A 15,318-nucleotide genomic window follows, 5' to 3' on the forward strand; every position below is an offset into this window, starting at 1 on the left:
CCCGGCCACCCTGAAGAAGAACGAACGTAAAGGTTCAGGTTCCTTCAGGAGACAGTCATTTAGAGCGCAGGAAACCATCCAAGCTTCCGGCTCTACTTCTTCCTACCAGAGACCATTTCCCCAGACAGGAGATAGGGGGCAGGACAGAGCAGCTTACGGGTCCAGGGGAAGACAGCAACAACAGCATTCCTTTCAGAAGCCATTTTGTGGGGGATCCAATTCCCGACAATTTCGCAGAGGAAAGTGACCATCACAGGGGTCCTCCCATAGGGGGTCGGCTCCAGATATATGCCGACAGGTGGGAGGAAATAACATCAGACACTTGGGTCCTCAACACAATCAGGAGGGGCCTAGTGCTGGAATTTCTATCCTTCCCTCAACGGAAGTTCATCCATTGTCCCATCCCCAAGAATCCCCAAAAGAAAGAGCTCATGCAGAAGGAGATTCTCCATCTGCTCGACATCAGGGCCATAGAACCCGTTCCAAAGGATCAGGAAAGACGAGGATATTATTCCATCCTCTTTCTGGTCCCGAAGAACTCAGGGGGGGGGTGGAGGGCCATCTTGGATCTAAAGTGCCTAAATCAACATCTGGCCTACAAAAGGTTCAAGATGCAGTCCCTCCACTCCATCCTAGCATGCACACGACAGGGAGATCTCCTCACATCAATAGATTTGAAGGAAGCTTACCTTCATGTCCCCATTCACCCTGCCCACAGAAGGTTCCTGAGGTTCCACTACGATGGGAGGCACTATCAATACAGGGCCCTGCCCTTCGGCCTCTCGTCTGCTCCCAGGACCTTCACAAAGATCTTGGCAGTGGTGGCGGCCCACCTCCGAAATCGACCAATTTGGCTAGAGTGTTATCTAGACGACATAATAATTCATTCCTCCAACCAGAAGCAGGCCCGAAGGGACGTTCAGGTGACCATACGGACCCTACAGCATCACGGGTTCTCAGTGAACTTACAGAAGAGCCACCTAGAACCGACCACTCGAATCCAGCACCTCGGCGCCATAATCGACTCCGTCTCCTGCCAGGTATTTCTATCCCCAGACAGAATGACAAACCTCCAGAACAAACTTCGTCTATGCAGAAGGTCCAGGTCAGTGCCGATTTTACAATTATCCCAGCTCCTGGGCATCATGATCTCTTGCCTAAAGGTGGTTCCCTGGGCTCAACTTCACACAAGGGAACTGCAATGGTTCCTTCTGCCAATGCAGAGGTCAAGGGACAGCAATTCGCCGAGACGCATGAAATTACCGCCAAAAGCACTCCGCTCTCTGAACTGGTGGAGCACAGCAAGGCAAATGGACACAGAGGGAGGCGGCCCACAGCATAAACTGGCTAGAACTGAGGGCTGCCCGTCTCGCTCTAAGAGTCTCATGCAGGAGGCGGAGTTCCTGGGCAGATGGGCAGAACGACATCTAGTGTCCATAACAGCGGACCACATATCGGGGACAAGCAACCAAGAGGTGGATTGGCTGAGTCGGCAGACGATAGACCACTCCGAATGGCGACTGCATCTGGACATCTTCTGTCAGATCGTGGAGAAATTCGGCAAACCGCAAGTATACCTCTTTGCAACTAACACCAACACTCATCTGCCCCGCTTCTTCACTCGTTACCATTCGCCATTAGCGGAGGGGACGGATGCGCTGAGGAGCCCATGGCCCTCAGGACTCCTGTACGTGTTTCCGCCGCTCCTTCTCATACCTCAAGTAGTGACCAAACTACTGTCAGAAAGGGCCGAACTGATCCTAGTTGCTCCTCACTGGCCCAGGAGGTCCTGGTACGCAGACCTTGTCAGCCTCTCCATCCAAAAGCTGTGGAGGATTCCTCAGGAGCAGATCTCCCTCAGCCAAGGCCACATCAAGCATCCAGATCCCCAGTGGCTACAACTAGCTGTTTGGCACTTGAGGGGGAACTCCTGAGGAAACAGAGGTTCTCAGACAGGGTCATCAAAACTATTCAAGCGTCCAGGAGACCTTCTACCACTAGAATATACGAATACACGTGGAACGCATTTTCTTCCTGGTGTCATGAGAAGGGTGTGCAGGACACTTCGGCTTCAGTGCCAAATTTGCTGGAATTCCTCCAAGAGAGTTTGGACAGGGGCCTCGCGCCCAACACGCTCAAGAGACAGGTGGCGGCTCTATCCACCATTCTTACCTGTAAATGCTCTCGATTCCTGAGTCAACACCCACAAGTAAAGAGCTTCCTGAAGGGTGCGATTAACATCTCCCCTCAGGTAGTTCATCGATACCCATCCTGGGATTTACCATATGTCTTGAAGGCTCTAACGGGGGCTCCCTTCGAACCTCTCAGGAAGGCAAGCCTCCATCATCTGACTATTAAGACGGCCATCCTCATAGCTATCACATCTGCGCGCAGAATATCTGAGTTGGCCGCGCTATCTGTGAGGGAGGACCTTTGCATTATTCATGATGACAGGATCATATTGAGACTTGATCCATCTTTTATACCTAAGATGAATACTCAATTTCACAGAGCCCAGGGAGTGATCCTTCCTAACTTTTGTCCAAATCCAGTACATCAGAAGGAAAAAATCTGGCATAAACTAGATGTAAGAAGGGCAGTCAGAATTTACATTAAACGATCAAAGGAGTTTCGGCGTTCCGAATCCCTTTTTGTATCTTTTCACCCTGGGTCCCTTGGTCGCAAGGTTTCGTCTCACACAATTGGACGTTGGCTGAGGGCTTGCATCAAGCTTGCCTATGAAGCTCAAGGCAGGACTGCACCACGCAGAGTAACGGCACACTCAACTAGGAGCGCTGCAACTTCAGCTGCATGGGCGACCCAGGCATCTATCATAGACATTTGCAAAGCGGCCACGTGGGCTTCGCCCACGGCATTCATCAAGAACTATAAAATTGATACCTTTGCCTCGGCAGAAGCCTCCTTTGGAAGACGTATATTACAAAGGGTTGTGGAGGCTACGGAGACTATTGTCACGATGTTAAAAAGTTTGCTAGGCCTGAACTGCCTAAACTGACACTCAAGAGTTAAACTAAGAAAGCTTTATTGCGCAGGTCATAAAACAAAAAAAGGTTCTTATCTGAAAGTGATTTATTGCGCACGCGTTACACATTCCAAATTCCTCTCTTCTTTGTTCGGCAGCCAACTTGGCAGACGTAGCTTTCATTATCAAAATGTAACCAATTAGTTATTTTCTGTTTCATTTACTTTTATTATTTTATTATTAAAGTTTGTTTAAGAATTAGAATACTTTTGAAGATTTTTATTTTTCTCAATATCTCAAAAGATATGCGGAAGGGAATCAGCCACGGTCCATTGATCTCCAACAGGGTGTTTTTCCCCTGACAACTTGGTAGCAGAAGATGGTTTTGATGATACCAGCTGAGATGGTTACAATTTATGGCTGTATTTTCCCTTCATGCTATCTAAAGATAACCGACTAAGCCTAATTAGCAATGTCGAAAAAAAAGAAAAAGACGGGGCGAGCACAGATGGATCAGCTTCCTCTGACAAGGAGGCTCCCTCGGACACAGAGAAGCAAGATCAAAACGTGCTTCAGGAACAACAAATTCCTTCAGGTGCCGAGCCAAATATGGGAGAAGGAGCTACAGGACGCGACATCCACGAAACGAGGTCAGTGGTTCCTCCTTCTAAAATATCTCCAGGAGATTATGAATTTTTGGGGGCCAAGCCAAAACTTCCCACTCTGCCAGAGCCACTCCATTCCCAGACCCTCGCAGATTATCAAACGATTGATGAATGGCAACTGCCGGCACAGGAAAAATCCTCCCACGCAGAAAGCAGATTTTATGAAATTCCCCCAGATGATGAGCAAGAAATGCAAAGCTATCTTGATCAAATAAAGCTGTTTGAAAAATATGCTAGGGAGGCGAGAGCGTGTTTTGAAGAGATAAGGCGAAGTAGGAGAAGCTCCCCCACTCCCAAAATGTCTGAGGACGCCATCTTGTCTTCAAAACAACAGCCTAAGACACACCCCACAGAGTTCATTGGTCAATTAGAACAAAGAGACATGTACACGTCACCGAGGTCACGTGGTCCCTTTGAGCCCATTGAACTTCCGCATACGTATAGAAAGGAGAGGCAGCCAAAAAGTGAAGCTGCACTGCCATCTGCTGGCGGAGAAAAATTATTACAACAAAAGATAAAGCAATTGGACCAGATTTTTAGAGATCTATCTATGAGTTTTACAGAAGCCCAAACTTTGCCATCAAAGGTTAAGTCTTCAACACCCCCTGGCGGTGCGGAATTCTCCCTAGATGGAAAAAGGCAAAGCCAAAGGCGAATTCGAGGAAGCCAATTTGATGTTGCCACGCAAAGGCCAATGATGCAACCCCAGCATCCCCTGGTTCAACAACCAGCTTTGCAACCAGAGCAACAAATTGTTCCTCAGCAGGTATTCACAGTCACCCCCTTGACTGGTGAGTCCAAATTAAAGGAGTCAGGAGAGAATTATAAAGCCTGGGTCAGTGAAATTGCGCTCTTGCTTCGAAGAGAAGGCACATATTCCATGGTTTTTAATCCTCCCCGTCAACCCTGGACACCTGCGATAAGAGACCTCGAAAACAGAGCAATCACGACTTTACTCATGTCAATGGAAATTGAGATCCAAGGTATTTTTCCACCTGATGCAACTGCCCAAGAAATATGGGCTATTTTGGAAGATTGCTACAGGCCCGTTTCAATTGAATCCTCATGTTTGCTTATGTCTGAGTTCCATGGTTCGAAGTTGAAACCTGGTGAACGAATTGGTGGACATTTGACCAAACTGAAAAGAATGAGAAGTGAATTGAGACAAAATGGCCATGTAATCGATGATATCCAAATGATTAGCATCATCATTAACTCATTGAATTATGAATGGAAAGATGCTGTTGCAAAGATTAACTACGTGCCTATTGCTCAACGCACAGTTAACCATGTTTGCAGACTCTTAGTGGAAGACGAAGCTATCAGGTTAGCTACCCCACATCTGCAACGGCCTCCAGCACCAAAGGCTCCAGCCAGACGTCCCTTCCGAGGAAGAGGCTACGCTCCAAGGATGCCAAAATGCTACACCTGCAACCGTGTGGGACATGACACCCGGGATTGTCCCCAACGAGTTCCAGCTCCCGCCACGTACCAGCCCAGAGGAACAGATTCCAGAGGCAGAGGTAGAGGCGGAAGACAAGGTCGTCGTGGTCCAAGGCGTGATTCACAAGCTCCACTTGCGACACTGGCCATAACCAACGTTCCACAACCTGATCCAAAGTTCGACAGACGTCTTTTGTGGACTTTAGATAGTGGAGCAGCTGTGCACGTTACCCACAGAAGGGAACTTTTCACAGAGATGGGCGAACCAGAGCCCGAGTATCGAGAACTGTATTCCTTCACCAACCACACTTGCAAGGTTATGGGAAAAGGAACTGTTTACATTGAAGAGCTCGATACACACATCCCTGATGTTTATTACATACCTTCAGCAACCAGTAATTTGCTTAGTCAAAGTCACTTGTCTAGAGAGTTAAAGTTCCAGGTTCACCACCTCGAAAAAGCAAGTTACTTAGTTAAAGATGGTGATATTGTTGCTGAAACCATACTGATTGGTGGTGTTTATTACTTAAAGCCAAAGCCTAAAGGGCAAGCACAGGCAAGTATGCAAACTCCAAAAAGGCACAACGCAGACTCAGAGAGAGTTGTCCCAGAGAGAGAAAGCGTTACTGTGCCAAAGGCTCCTAAAGCCAACAAACAGAGAAAACAAAAACAGATTCCTCAGAGCAAGCCTGAGGGTCCTCATGAAACTGTTAATGTTGAGAATTCACTAACTGGTAAACCTTTGCATTCCAGGTGTATTCATAAGTGGCACAGAAGATTGGGACATGCCAGTTTCCGTGTTCTTAGAAAGATGCCGGAGTTCGCAAAAGGTTTGGATCTAAAGGGGTGTAAGGTGTTTTTGGATTGTGCGGTTTGCAAAAAGGCTAAATCCAAGGCGGCTGCAATTCCCAAACACGCTACACGCCGGTCAACACGCATTTTTGATTTGGTACACACTGACATAGTGGGTCCTTTCCCACCAACACTTGGTGGCAGAAAGTATTTTTTAACAATTGTAGATAATCATTCTAGATATGGATTTGTATATCCTATGAGAGAGAAATCTGAGACCTTTCAGATCTTTAAAGACTTTGCAGCTTTTGTTTCTACACAATACCAAGTTCGCATCGCCAGAATCCAGAGTGACCGTGGTGCAGAATTCATGTCTCAGCGTTTCCAGGACTGGATGCGTAAGAATGGAATTCTTCATCAGACATCTGCTCCATATACACCGGCTCATAACGGAGTCGTAGAAAGAAGACAAGGGGTTCTACAAACCATGATGCGTTGTCTTCTAGAAGATGCCAATCTCAGTAACGCATACTGGGGTGAAGCAATCAAATATGCAAATTACATTGTCAACCGTACTTGGAGCAGTGTAATCAATCAAACTCCTTTCTACATGCTGTATGGCTACAAGCCTGATCTCAAGAACCTCCACATTTTTGGTTCATATGCTATGGTGAACACTCCTATAACTCAAGGACCAAAGAGACTAAGATTTATGGGTATTGATGATAATTCAAAATGGTACAAATTCATTGATACTAAACATGTGATTGTCATTTCACAATCTGCTAATTTTGAGGAAGATATTGACTGGTCCAGGATTCATTCCAATGATCCTGAAGTTTATTTTCCTAAAGATGGTGTTCCAGATGCCACGCAGCCTGATGACAATTTGCAGGCAGATGTTCCTTCTACCAGCTCTTCACAACCTGATGTTCCGTCTTCGCAAGCCGCGGATGCTGATGCTAGCGACGAACGTGAGGACGAGGATGATGATGAAGAAGAAGAAGACTGGTCTGTTGTTCCTAGACGCTCCAAGAGGGCCACAAAAGGAATCCCTCCACAACGTTATTCATGGCAACTGACAAAAACACCAGTACCTTTTATTTGCAACGTTACTCTTCCTCCTGAGACATTCACACAAATCAAACAGCTTCCTGATTCAGAACAAGACAAATGGTATGATGCAATGCAGGATGAAATGGACAGTTTAAAGAAACTTAATGTATTCACACCTGCAAAACCTCCAGCAAACAAGAAAGTCATTGGCACCCGATGGGTCTACAGAATCAAGAAGAAACCGAATGGTGAGTCTTTATACAAAGCCAGACTTGTAGCTCAGGGTTTCGCTCAACGTTATCCTGAGGACTACACAAACACTTACTCACCAACAGTCAGAACTGAAAGTGTAAAAATTGCTTTAACCACTGCAACTATTCTTGGTTTAGAAGTTTTTCAATTTGATGTGGACACAGCTTATCTACATGCAGACCTAGATGAAGAGATCTACGTGAGAAGCCCTCCAGGATTCCGAAAGCAAGAAGGGGATACCTGGTTCCTGAACAAAAGTCTTTATGGTCTGAAACAGTCAGGTTTAATGTGGTATTTATGTCTTACTGACAAACTAAATTCAATGGGCTTTATTAAGTCCGAAACTGATGAATGCGTGTTCACAAAAAGATCTAACAATGCATATGAGATAATTCTTGTTTATGTTGATGATATTGTTTATATTGGTCCAAATAAGAAAATGAGTGAGATTTTTGCCAAAAGTTTGCAGAGATACTTCACACTAAAATCTTTAGGACACATTAGCACTTATTTAGGTGTTCAAATTGAAAAGACACAGAAGGGGTTTAGTCTTTCACAAGAGGAGAAAATTGACCACATTCTACATCATTGCAACATGAAAGATGCTAGCACAACAAAGACACCCATGCAAACAGATCTTCACAACTTAACACATGAACCAAGTCCTGAGTTCGAGGATCAAACACTCTATCGTTCAGTCATTGGTTCACTATTATACATTAGTAGTTGGACCAGACCTGACATCGCACTTAGTGTTAATCACGACACGTAGGTAAGGCAACACAATTTCATTGGTCATGCATTAAGAAGATAATGTATCTGTGGTTTATATTTCTGAGTCACATTTTACAGGTTCTAGGTCCAGACACATTGACATTCGTTATCAAAACACAAAGCAATTAGTTAAGCAAGGTTTTGTTAAATTGCAATATGTTTCTACACATGATCAGATCGCAGACATGCTTAACAAACCACTCGCCGCAAATCAACACGAGTATCTGCGAAAGAAGATGTGCCTTAATTGATGATTTGATGACGTCAGCCCAGACTAGCAAAAGAAGGGGTGTCACGATGTTAAAAAGTTTGCTAGGCCTGAACTGCCTAAACTGACACTCAAGAGTTAAACTAAGAAAGCTTTATTGCGCAGGTCATAAAACAAAAAAAGGTTCTTATCTGAAAGTGATTTATTGCGCACGCGTTACACATTCCAAATTCCTCTCTTCTTTGTTCGGCAGCCAACTTGGCAGACGTAGCTTTCATTATCAAAATGTAACCAATTAGTTATTTTCTGTTTCATTTACTTTTATTATTTTATTATTAAAGTTTGTTTAAGAATTAGAATACTTTTGAAGATTTTTATTTTTCTCAATATCTCAAAAGATATGCGGAAGGGAATCAGCCACAGTCCATTGATCTCCAACAGGGTGTTTTTCCCCTGACAACTATGGACTCTAACCGCCCTGGGACACAATAGCTTGGGTATGTCCCATGCTTGGACTCTCCAAGCAGTGCACAGGAGAAAGACCGTTGGCTTACCTGAACGGTCATTCTCTGGGCGCTGCAGGAGAGTCCAACCCCGCCCAGGGTTTGGGATTTGACCAGGACTGTGACCTTACAGAGTACCTTCTATGGGCGTCCTATATGCATCTTTCGTTTTTAAAACTGACCTGCCAGAGGCAAAGGGGGCGTGGTCAAGGAAAAACTCAGTCAGTCCTAGGGCAGATAGGCTGTGTTAACCCATGCTTGGACTCTCCCGCAGCGCCCAGAGAACGACCGTTCAGGTAAGCCAACGGTCTTTCTGGTTTTTATGATGGAGGAGTGTAGCTAAAAGTCAGTCTACATTTAGTATACATTTGAGTTTGGGGATATTTCTTCATAATCAAACAAACGTGTATTTTCTGTGCAGTTCACACCCCTTGCTTACTGGGTCTGGGTGTCACAAAACAAAGCCCACATTTTGTAATTAATCACCCCGTTTTGGCTGGCAGAGTGCTGCAGGAGGGTAAGTGCTGTCACACACCCCTGGCCACGCCCACCCACCCAGTCATTAGGGCACCGGTAGTAAAAAAAAATGAATCCCACCACTGGATAAAACCCACGACTGGAAGGTGCAACTGAAGAGATGCAATACGGAGGAATTGCGCAACTACTGTACACAGGGAGACACGGACACAAACTTGTAGTGTCTCCGAGGTGAGGTGTGGGAGGAGTCACTGAATGGGTATTGTTATGGCCCAATTGCCTGGAGACTGAAGTAAATCTGAGGACACTCCTCTGTTCCTCCTTGTGACTCCCCAGATTAACCTCAGTCTTCGACCTAACAGGAGCTATTCAGTGACTCTCCGGAATTTTTTATTTTTATTTTATTTTTATTTTACATTTGCAATTGAGCTTTTTCTGCCTCATTTTGCTTTGTTGACTCCTCCTGCCTCCTCCTGCTGCGCACTTCCTGCCAAAGCACGAGCTACGCTCACTGCTGCCTTGCGGACCCTGAGCCACGGGCACCCGGTGGAGGGGGGGGGTGTCATCCAGACATCGCGCGCCGCAGCCGTTTAAACCACAAGGGAAATGGCTCCGGAGGGCTCCGGAGCATCAAGACACGGGAAGGAGCGGTCCCGCCGGAACTTCCTCAGGCAATCGGGCCATGTGATTGGCGTTTGCCATTTTGAACATGGCGCATGCGTGAGGTGTGGAGGCGCACTGATATCAGTTCCTGCATTGCCTCAGCACCGAGCAGCAGCAGAAGAAGGATTCTTCGGGCTTCAATTCCACTGGCTATCCGGGGAGAACCTAGCCCAGATCGGTGCCCAGGTCTCTTTCGACCAGCGGATGGGTGGGTGAGGAAGAAGAGCGCGGATCCAAAGGAGCGCCGGATCCACGACTAGAGAGACCAATCATTGGGAGAGGAGGTAGTGAGAGTGAGAGAACACCTAACTGTGAGTATTGCGATGGCGGAGGCCACCAGAAGCAAGAGCGCGGCCGCCCCAGGCTCACCAGGGGGTTCAGACCCAGGTGAGGGAACCTCTCAGGAGGTAGGCCCTGGGTCTCGGTGAGATCACTTCCCAGGAAGTGCTCCTCCAAGCCATCCAGGAAGTGCTCCTCCAAGCCATCCAGGAGGGAGAGGCCCAGGCAGGAGGCCTTCCTAACCAGAGCGACTGGAGGGAGGATTAGAGATACCATCAGCCCCTCCCCAGCCAGGTCGCATTCCCCCTGCAGGCCCCCTCCCCTAGCTGAGGAGCCTGGTTCTCCAGGCCCAGGGAGAGACTCCAGGGAGAGTAGCCCTTTGTCTCCTCCCTTATCGCCTTCCCACTCTCCTAGGGCGAGAGGGGATCCCTTTCGGCGCAGGGCAGAGCCATCCAGGCAACGTTTGGCTCCCTCATCTCCTGGCTTCAGACACGGCAGGGAGCCCCCTACCCTCTCCCCTGCCTATCCAGAGCTCCCTGAGAGTTTCCAGAGCGTGTTAGCCAAGGCCATTGCGGATGCCATTGCCTCAGGCATGCAGCACCAATTCCAGGGAGCCAGGCACCGGTCTACTCGTGGGGTCCCACGGGAGCACAACGACAAACCTGAGGCCTCAACCTCTAGGGAGACCAGGGCCTCCTCACCCTCTACTGCCAGTGAAGGTTCAGAGTCCGAGGGGGAGGAGCAGAAGGATTTGGGTTTCTCAGATGAGGAGGAGGCCTCAAGCCCAGAGGCACCCACCCTCCTGCTCTATTTAGTTCCTTGCTACGCAAGGCCAAGGCCATCACAGACCTAGACCCCCCACCAGCAGCAAATCAGAGCTCAGCTATTCCTAGCACTAGTGGGGGGAAGAAGAAGAAGCAGGGCCCCTTTTACAGGCCCCAGGTAGAGAAGGAGGAGGTTCCTACACCAGACCTCTTCCTGGAGGTCCTTAAATCCCAGTGGTCCAAACCGGGTTCCTTCCCCACGCCAGCGAGTAACGGTCGTAGGTTCTATAACCTCAATGCTTCATTCTCCCAAGCATTACAGCTCCCTTCCGTGAATGCCCAAGTAGCAGCCTTGGCTTCCGCCTCTACCATGATAACAGGAGATATCTCCAATTGCCTGAAGGCAGAGGACGGGAGAGCGGAGCTGGTCATGCGAAAGACCTTCTAGGCTGTCTCATGGGCGATCAAGGCGGCAGCCGCCTCCTCTTTCTTTAACAGGTCCACCCTCTTATGGCTGGAGCAGATTCGGGACAGAACACTAGCATCGGAGGTGAGGCTGCAGTAGGACATCACCAAGCTAATGGCAGCTACCCAGTTCTCGGCAGACGCGACCCTGGACATAGTAAAGTATTCCTCCAGGGCTTTGTCATCCTCAGTGGCATCCTGACGCCTCTTATGGCTTCGTCACTGGCAGGCCGAGTTCCGGGCAAAATGGCACCTGGCGGAGGCGGAGTATACAGGCAACAAGCTGTTTGGAGTTGCATTGGACCCCATCCTCATCGAGGATAAAAACAAAAGGAAGGTGCTCCCATCAACCACCAGACGCGCAGACCACCGAGCGGCACCCTACGCCAGGAGAGCCTCTTACCGACCGCCGGAGCAGGACAATCAACTTCACAGATACTCTGCTCTCAGGTACCCCAGACAGGGAGACAGGCAGTTCTCCAGGGACAGGTTTAATAATAATAATAATAATAAATAATAAATTTGAATTTATTAGCCGCTCCCTTTCCAGACAGGACTCGGGGCGACGTACAATGAAACATATAAAACATACAACATATGTACAAACACATAAACATACATATATACAAGGACATACATGCACGGAGGAGGTAACAAGTTACATCACATTTAGACAGTTAAAAATCACCGTTAAAATACCCCAGTTATAATAACACAATTTAAAATTTAAAAAATTTAAAAGGACTGTCAGGAGGAATAAGAAAAAAAATTTACGGTTGAGCCAGGCCAGATAATTGAAAGAGGTGGGTCTTCAGCTGTACACGGAAGGAGCGGAGATCGGAAATAATCCTGATGTCACGGGGGAGGTCATTCCACAGGGCTGGGCCCATCACAGAGAAGGCTCTGCTCCTGGGTGTCGCCCCCCGACACTGTTTAGCGGACGGCACCCGGAGAAGTCCCTCTCTGTGTGAGCGGATTGGTCGTAGGGATGTATGGGGCAGGATGCGATCCTGCATGTAACTAGGTCCTGTGCCATGAAAGCGCTTTAAAGATCATAGTCAAAACCTTGAAACGCACTCGGTAGACTACAGGAAGCCAGTGCAGCTCGCGCAGGAGAGGTGTTACAGGGGAGTATCTAGTCTTCCCCATAATCACCCGCGCGGCCGCGTTCTGGACCAACTGCAGTCTCCGAGTGCATCTCAAGGGAAGCCCCATGTAGAGAGCATTGCAGTAGTCCAGGCGAGACGTCACTAGCGCATGGGTGACTGTGCGTAGGGCATCCCGGTCCAATAAGGGGCGCAATTGGCGCATCAGGCGAACCTGATGGAACGCCCCCCTTGCCACGGCTGTTACATGGTCATCCATGGACAGCCGGGCATCCAGGAGGACGCCCAAATTGCGCACCTGTTCCATGGGGGCCAGTTGGACGCCCCCAATGGCCAGAGATGGAAGCAACTGGTTGAACCGGGAGGCCGGAAGCCACAGCCACTCCGTCTTGGAAGGGTTGAGTTTTAGTCGGTTGCCATCCATCCAGAGGGCCACAGCAGGCCGGCAATAGCGTGAAGCTATTCTCCATCTACTGGATATTAGTGCCATCGAGCCAGTTCCGGAGGAGGAGAAGGGCTCAGGATTCTATTCACACCTTTTCCTAGTTCCCAAGAGTTGAGGGGGGTGGAGGGCCATCCTAGATATCAAACTCTTGAACTCTAGAATTGTCTACCGGAACTTTAAGATGGCTTCCCTCAAGTCCATCTTGGAAGGGGCCAGGCAGGGTGATTTCCTAGCCTCCATCGACCTCATGGAGAAGTATCTACACATTATGATCCCCCCTGACCACCACAAGTTCCTCAGGTTCTCTTATCAGGGCGCCCATTACCAGTACAAAGCCCTTCCCTTCGGGTTGGCCTCTGTCCCCAGAACCTTCAACAAGGTGTTGGCCGCAGCTGCGGCCCATCTCCGTTCCTTCCTGATCTGCCTTCACTGCTACCTTGATGACATCTTAGTCTTAGCACCCTCGGCTTCCCGCACAGAGAGTGCTTTCAGTACCACCATTAGTACCTTATCTTCTCTGGGGTTCTCGATTAACTTCGAGAAGAGCCACCTTGCTCCTTCCACTAGGCTCCAACATCTGGGTACCATCATTGATTCAGTGAAGGGCAAGATCTTTCTATCCCAGGAGTGCAGAGACAGCATTGTGGAATTGGTTCAGGAGATTCGCAGGCTTCGATCTGTTCCCGTAGCTCTTCTCTCCAGGCTCCTAGGGAAGTTCATATCCTGCATCGGGATTGTCCCCTGAGCTCGCCTTCACGCCAGAGACCTGCAGTGGTTCCTCTTCCCTCACCAGAGGAATGGGACAATTGTCGCAAGTTTCAAGGTCCTAGTGACCCCTCAGGTACTGCTCTCCCTTCACTGGTGGAGGTCTCCCACCCTGGCCAAAGGATCTCTTTTCAGGGAACCGGACAGGCTGGTCCTCACCACGGATGCAAGTCTGTTCGGCTGGGGGGCTCACCTGCAGTCCCAGTTGGCCCAGGGCCTGTGGACGCCGTCAGAACTGCAGAAGAACATCAACTGGCTGGAGCTCGGAGCAATCCACCTAGCCCTTCGCAGGTTCAAACAGACGGTCACCGGGAATCACATCTTGGTCCTGACGGACAACGTGGCAGCAAAGGCCCATGTGAACAAGCAGGGAGGCACACACTCTGTGGCTCTTCGCGACGAGGCAAAGCGCCTGGGGTGCTGGGCGGAGCGGAACCTCCTATCAATCCGAGCGGAGCACATCTCTGGAGTGGAGAATCAGCAGGTGGACTGGCTCAGCAGGGAGACGGTGGACCACAGGGAGTGGCAACTCCATCCCAGCATCTTCATACAGATCTGCCAGACGTTCGGACTTCCGTCGGTGAACGTCTTCGCCTCTCCATCAAACACTCAGGTTCCGAGTTTCATATCCCGGTTCCCAACCCGGGCGGCAGTGGACACCGATTCCCTATGCTGCCAATGGCCAGCAGGGCTTCTCTACGCCTTCCCTCCGCTCCCACTCGTTCCCGGGGTCATAAGGAAGCTAGTGGTAGAGAGGGCAGAGATCATTCTAGTAGCACCTCACTGGCCACGACGGCCCTGGTTTGGGGTCCTGGTGGAGCTGTCAGAAGTCCCCCTTGGCGTATCCCACAGGGGGAGGGGGAGCTGCGCCAGGGGAGTCTGATCCACCCAAACCCGGAGTGGCTCAATCTGACTGCTTGGCGCTTTTGCGGGAACAATTGCAGGTAGCTCAGATTTCCTCCAGAGTTATCTCCACCCTTGAGGCTTCCAGAAGGAAATCCACCACCCCCATTTAGGCCGCGACGTGGACTGCCTTCGCCGCCTGGTGCCAAACCAAACAGGTAGAACCTTCGATAGCCTCCATTCCTTGGGTCCTGGACTTTCTCCAGGATGGGCTGGATAGAGGTTTGGCTCACAACACCCTACGCAGACAGGTAACTGCTCTATCCATGATCCTCCAGGGGGAGGGCTCCCAGTCCCTTTCCTAGGTCTGTCATTAAAAGATTCCTCAAGGGAGCGGCCAAACTTCGGCCTCCAGTGGTTCATCGGTTCCCTTCTTGGGATCTACCCACGGTCCTCCAGGCTCTCCTGGAACCACCCTTCAAACCCTTTAGGAAGGTTAGCCTTCAACTCCTAACCCTCAAGGTGATCTTCCTCATGGCAATCATCTCCACCAGAAGGGTGTCCGAGCTTAATGTTCTATCCTCTAGAGCTGACCTCTGCACCTTTCACAGCAACAGAGTCACACTCAGGCTTGACCTGGCCTTCATGCCCAAGGCCAATTCTCCCTTTCACAGGGGTCAGGAGGTCATCCTCCCGGACTTCTGCCCTAACCCTTCCACCGAGGGAGAAGTCCTGGCACCGCCTAGACATTAGAAGGGTGCTGCGCATCTACCTTAAGCGCACAGCCCCTTTCAAATGGTCGGAGGCCCTATTTGTCTCCTTCCACCCCTCTTCC

At 49.3% G+C, this 15,318-nt stretch overlaps 2 protein-coding genes across 1 annotated transcript in view; both read right to left on the reverse strand.

Annotated features, from left to right (window-relative positions):
* LOC309384804 (uncharacterized protein) overlaps positions 1 to 15,318 on the reverse strand; it is a gene marked incomplete at its 3' end in the record, with an annotated part of 351,454 nt that overhangs the window by 74,023 nt on the left and 262,113 nt on the right.
* Positions 1 to 15,318, reverse strand: part of LOC309384240 (uncharacterized protein) — a gene marked incomplete at its 3' end in the record, with an annotated part of 73,169 nt that overhangs the window by 41,860 nt on the left and 15,991 nt on the right. The window lies entirely within an intron of this gene.

Source organism: Natrix helvetica (assembly GCF_964273705.1).
Source record: "Natrix helvetica genome assembly, chromosome: 1".
Taxonomy (NCBI): domain Eukaryota; kingdom Metazoa; phylum Chordata; class Lepidosauria; order Squamata; family Natricidae; genus Natrix; species Natrix helvetica.